The sequence below is a fragment of the Pinus tabuliformis genome, chromosome 2_1 (assembly GCF_031772625.1).
Source record: "Pinus tabuliformis cultivar Carrire ecotype Pingquan chromosome 2_1, CPIR1, whole genome shotgun sequence".
In the NCBI taxonomy this organism is placed as follows: Eukaryota; Viridiplantae; Streptophyta; class Pinopsida; order Pinales; family Pinaceae; genus Pinus; species Pinus tabuliformis.
In genome coordinates, this window is record NC_142299.1 from 180,669,822 (window position 1) to 180,676,284 (window position 6,463).

Genomic DNA, 6,463 nt, shown 5'->3' on the forward strand with positions numbered 1-6,463 from the left:
AGGAGGAGTGCAAGAAAAAAGGGAAGGAGGAACAATTGTGTCAAAGCTTGGCGAGTTTATGGTCTTTACTATCGTACAGATAGCGGTAGTAGAAGGTGAGAGGACTTGCAGCAACCTAGAGCAAGGAGTGCACAATTGGTTCCAAAGGAGAGAACCAGAAGGATGTTGAAAGAATAAGCTCACAGGAGGAAGCTGTAGAATTTTTCTACAGATCAGCTAGCTTCGATACCATGTAGAAATTCCCACTGTAGATCAACAGATAACGTAATATACTAAAACACAATACAAGATCTAGTTCTACAACACTTTGTGGAAGCTTAATCGAATTGAGAAAGATCAAGAGAACACATATAATTGAGAATGAGAAATCAATCACACATAACACAGAAGAAATAACTCAGGTAAAGCCTCAGCCTAAAATCCCAACTTTGTATTATCATACAAGTGGAAATCTTGTTAAAGTTACAAAAAGAATCAGCTCACAAGCTATCCTGCTCTCTCTGCAAACAATGCTGCTCATAGATAGTCAAAGTCTCTCATAACCTTCTCCTCTGCCCTCCAAGCCTCATATTTCCTTGCGCAATTTTTCTTGGGGTCCGGTGCTTCCACACATGTGAATTCCCACCTCACACTACTCACTTGGCGCAGTAGTAACTGCGCAATCTTGAAGGAGATAATTCCTTCTACATGGATGAGTTTCCTTTATAGGAAAAATATATCCAATTGATAGTACATTGTCCCTCCTCTGATCTCAACTGGGTCTCTGTTTGAACTAACATGCATGAGTTATTTATGAGAGAATATTCAGTTATCTGAAGTGCAGCAGTTACATGCATGCAAGCATTAACTAAGTGAACTCACAATTAATTCAACAAACTGTTTGAATTAATCTAACTCGACTTGACTCAGTTAACTGAGCCAACTAATTACAACTTAATATTACAACTCATCCTTATCTCATTAACTGATGGATAAATTCCTCAATTAATGGAGAAACTATTGCATGTCCCCACATAGACTTCATGTTTGATTTTCTACAACTAATTAACTCAATATGAATCAATTAATTATTTTAGAAACAACTGCTAAGATCAAATTCAAATTTTACTTCTCTATTTTAGTTCAGGGACTAACTAAAATAGTAATCTAACCCGAAATGCTATTTATAGAAATGTTATTTTTAACACTTCCATTTTTCATTCCTTGTTGCTATGTCCAACACTGGTACCCAAACTGCTATTTATAACAGTGCTATTTTTAGCATTTCTTGTTGCTATTTTCAACAGAAGCTTGGTGAGGTATCATGTAGCAGAGAAGACTGTTACTGCAGAGGTTTGGTTGTAGCTAACAGAAGATCATGAAGGCAATTCCACTGAGGAAGTGGGTAGAATTGCTATGGGATTAAGGAGAAGCATATGACTAGGAGGTCATAAATTTTTGTGCCTCAGGAGTCTGATGCGAGAGCATCTGAGCACTCTTCATTAAAAGAGGAATCTAAAGCTGAGAAGGAGGATACATGGACAAACGTGCAAACCAAGAGGTAAATTCTGTTAAAACAGGGCTAAAATGATGGAATGGATAAAGTGTCTAGAAGACTTATTTAATGTAATGCCATGTATGCGTATAGAGAGATTTAGGGGTTTGTTGAGCGATTGTGGGAGAAATTCATTGATCGTAAACAATCCATCCCTTTTGTAACTTCTTATATAAGAGAGTCTAGGTAAGGAGGTGAGATAGATAAAGTGACAGATAGAGGTTTCTGTAAACAAGGTGTGGATTCAATGTAGTCGACAGGGGAGAGTGTGACCAAAAATGCCTTAGGATGTAATTAAGTTCTATATAATATAAATCTACATGTGTGTGTGAATTCCGTGAATCTGTATATTTATGCCTTTTCAAGTTATGATGTGTATATATGTGTTGGTGAGTTAATATCTATGTTACGGGTTTATTGATCGACCATCGATCACTGTGAGCATCGATGGGGATCCGAAGTTAAAACAAGTCAATTGTTGTGTGAAGTGTCAAAGAGAAATGGCAGAGTTAATTAAGTGTTAGTTTAAATTCCATCATATGCGAAGAAGTGCAGAAGAAGAGTCGTCGGATCATTCGACTGCGGGAGTAGAAGTGCATGAATTCTTGATCTAGGACTGAAGTCCCGCACTCATTTCCAACCGTTGATTCCATTTTCAACGCATTGCACCACAGTCAACAACAGGGGTTGGCCTGTTGTTAAACTGTGTGTTAATAGAAGCCCCACTAGCTGCATGATCTAATGCCTCCGTCATCCAACGGATATCAGGTTGGAATAGGCGTGGAAGTTAATCCAGAAACTGGACCCTAACATTTATAGATCGAGGACTGATAATTCTTAGCGGCTTCGTGAGGGAGGATAAACGTCGAACAAGTTTCTCATGCGATGAAGCATTGACCATTGGATCATGAAGCTGATCAACGGCAGAGATTGAAGAACAGCGGAAAGGCTTGGGAAAGAGCGGAACCGAGAAGTTTATGGATCTGAGTTTATTCTATTTAAGATCTGGCCTTAGGCATTCATGGTCGCATTTCCATGTACTTCTATGTATTTGCGCTAACTGTTGTTGTCCTAGTTTTAAGGCAAAAGCACCAATGAACGTTTCCGATAGAAACGTCGAACCATAACCCACAGGTCCATGATCGATATTTTGGAAATGAAAGGGATATTTCCTTAGTTCAATTTCTCCTTTCATCAAGTGGTATTAGAGGAGGGAAAGTTTTTCCTGCGTAAAAGAGATTTTGTGTAGAAGGAGGAGTGCAAGTAGAAAGAGAAGGAGATACAATTGTGTTAAAGCTTGGTGAATTTATGGTCTTTAATGTCGTACAGATAGTGACAAAAAAACATGAGAAGACTTGCAGCAACCTAGAGCAAGGAGTGCTCAATTGGTTCCAGAGGAGAGAACCAGAAGGATGCTGAAAGACTAAACTCATGAGGAGGAAGCTTGGTGAGGTATCATGTAGTAGAGAAGATTGTTACTATAGAGGTTTGGTTGCAGCTCACAGAAGATCATGAAGGCAGTTCCACTGAGGAAGTGGGTAGACTTGCTATGGGATTAAGGAGAAGCATATGACCAGGAGGTAATAAATTTTTGTGCCTTGGGAGTCTGATGTGGGATCATCTGCGCACTCTTCATTAAAATAGGAATCCAAAGCTGAGAAGGAGGAGACGTGGACAAATGTGCAAACCAAGAGGCAAATTCTGTTAAAACAAGGCTAAAATGATGGAATGGATAAAGTCTCTAGAAGAATTATTTAATGTAGTGTCATGTATGCGTATAGAGAGATTTACGAGTTTGTTGAGAAATTATGGGAGAAATTCATGGATCATAAACGATCCCTCCCTTTTGTAACTTCTTATATAAAAGAGTCTATGTAAGGAGGTGATATAGATAGAGCGATAGATAGAGATTTGTGTAAACAAGGTGTGGATTCAATGTAGTCGAGAGGGGAAAGTATGACTAAGGCTGAAATGCCTTAGAATGTAATTAAGTTCTGTATAATATAAATCTGCGTGTGTGTGCGAATTCTGTGTATCTGTGTATTTATGCCTTTTCAAGTTATGTTGTGTATACATGCGCTGGTGAGTTAATTTCTGTGTTACAGGTTTATTGATTGACCATCAATCACTGTGAGGATCGATGGGGATCCAAAGTTAAAACAAGTCAATTGTTGTGTGAAGTGTCGAGTATAAATGGTAGAATTAATTAAGTGTTGATGCAGATTCCATCATATGCGAAGAAGTGCAGAAGAAGAGTCGTCGGATCATTCGAATGTGGGAGTAGAAGTGCATGAATTCTTGATCCAAGACTGAAGTCCCGCACTCATTTCCAACCATTGATTCCATTTTCAACACATTGCGCCACAGCCAACAGCAGTGGTTGGCCTATTGTTAAATTGTGTGTTAATAGAAGTCCCGCTAGCTGCAGGATCTAAGGCCTCTATCATACAACGGATATCGGGTAGGAATAGGTGTAGAAGTTAATCCAGAAACCAGACCCAAACATTTATAGATCGAGGACTGATAATTCTCATCGGCTTCGTGAGGGCGGATAAACAACAAACAAGTTTCTCATGCGATGAAGCTTCGACCGTTGGATCATGAAGCTGATCAATGACAGAGATTGAAGAACAACGGAAAGGCTTGGGAAAGAGCAAAACCGAGAAGTTTATGGATGCGGGTTTATTCTATTTGAGATCTGGCCTTAGGCGTTCATGTTCGGGTTTCCATGTATTTTTGTGTATTCACGCTAACTGTTGTTGTCCCGGTTTTAAGGAAAAAGCGCCATTAATGCTTCCGATTGAAACGTGGGCCTATAACCCACAGGTCCACGATCGATATTTTGGAAATGAAAGGGATATTGCCTTAGCGCAATTTCTCCTTTCATCAAAATCACCCATGTTTGTATATTCAGTCTATCTAGATGTTTCTTTTTGGTTGTGGATGTTCTTCCAAAAGTCCATAAAACCAACATGATTTCCATGTTGATACGCCACAACATCTCAATATACAATTTGGAAGAGTGTGGTTTCGCATCAAATGAGGCAAAATTGAAATGCAAATGAAAGATTGATGACAGGTTTGTTAAATATGTTAGGCAAATGAAATCAACTCTCTCTTTTTTCCCAGTTCAAATTATTTTTTGTTATTGATTAATCGCCATAAAATATATAGTACGTGGTTCCAAATTTCATAATCAGTTTATGTTGTGTGACATAGATAAATGTTGAGCCATTGAACCTTTTTTAATTGATTGAGACTGTGTGACAAATATTTACCTTCACATGCAGTCTCATAGAGAATATCTGAAGATTTTTCTACTGTTCCATAAAGATAGTCATATATTGGCATGAAAAGACTGAAGTTAGTGTGCACTTGAGAATGATAAAGAGAGTGAAATATGCAAAACCAATTTATTTATTTTAATATCAAAAGAAATAAAAAAATAGAAGGATAGTGAAATGGAAGCTAACCAATCATCTTTAGAGAAATTTCAAAGGCATACTGCACAACTCACCATCCTTTTCATATATCATAGTATATACATAACCCATGAATTACTTACGAGGGTGTGTACATGAAGTATTTGAGGACCGGAAAAATCTTAAATGCCCACTAGGGGAGAAACTTGAAGTTGCAGTGGCCCATGTTATTCATGAAATCGAACCATAAATGATAACCAAACATAACTCCAATGGAAGGAGTACTGGTGATAGCCAGAGGTAGTTGTGCCATGGAAAATCTTGTTGCGTACATGATATGTTTTGATAATGGATGCACCACAAATAAACATAAACAAAAGCACATTATCAGCATGAAACATCAAGAAAACGCACAGTCAATACAACGTAATGAATGACTTGCTAAGAGAATACAGATGCTTTTCTTACATGTAATTGGTTCCATCACAAAAGAAGAGTGGTGATGTGAATGGTAGCGGCTATACAGAAAATGATGATGTAAGGCTCTATGTGCCTAGTAATATATGAATTCGAATAGCTTGATGGGCCAATTCAATTCCATTGGCCACGTTCCTAAGCGCGATCACCGCATTCCAAATCAATTTCATTTAATGATTTTTTTTAAAATTGTAATGCACCCTCCTAGAAATCACAGTCATGGATGTGCTATTTAGATGAAGAATATTCATTGAAGAATACATCCTCACCGTTGATTTAAAATTCAACGCAGCCTCATCCACTTGAGGTTGAAATAAGACATCTTCAAGCAATTAGTTTTAATGAAAACCATTTGAAAATATCAATAATCTCATTCTCATAATTCTTCCTCTTTTTGTGGTTGATATGACAACCAATATCAAAGAAATATGGTAAGAATATTTCAGTCTAACTTTCAACTATAAAGTAATTCATTATTCATGAAATTAAGTAACATAATTTTAAATATAGGTGGGGAAGAGAATAAATTTTTTGAATGTTTAAAGAAGAAGTATTTAAAAAAAAAATTATTTCCAAATAAAAAGGAGAAATATAATTCATTCCATTTTTAATATGAAATTGTTAAAAAATATTATTTATAATAATAAAATTCAATATAGGTAATGTAAAATAAATACTTTTAAATATTTTTATGGAATCTTTATTTGGGTGCTAGTTTGGTTTATATTTTTGGGTGCCATGGAAGGGAGGGCTATTCTCTATAACAAACATTTTATGGTGGTTATTATTGAGACTCCACCTTTTAGTTAGCCTTGTATGGGACTCAACAGAAGAAGTTTGTCGAATGTGGTGGAAAATGTATGTTGATCCAACTTTTTCAATTTCATTGATGATCAATGATCAGGGTTGGTATTTGGATTTCACTTTAATCATCAGATAATTTTTTTTTACGTTTTGGCTTTCATAATTCTCTTCAAGAACATGTTAATAATAAATTAACCCTTCAAGAATGATGTTTTGATAATAAATT

General features: G+C 36.6%; 1 pseudogene; it reads right to left on the bottom strand.

Moving 5' to 3' along the window:
- Positions 1-5,557, bottom strand: part of LOC149199308 (very-long-chain aldehyde decarbonylase GL1-4-like) — a 28,476-nt pseudogene extending 22,919 nt beyond the window's left edge.
- Positions 5,558-6,463: the final 906 nt, after the last annotated feature.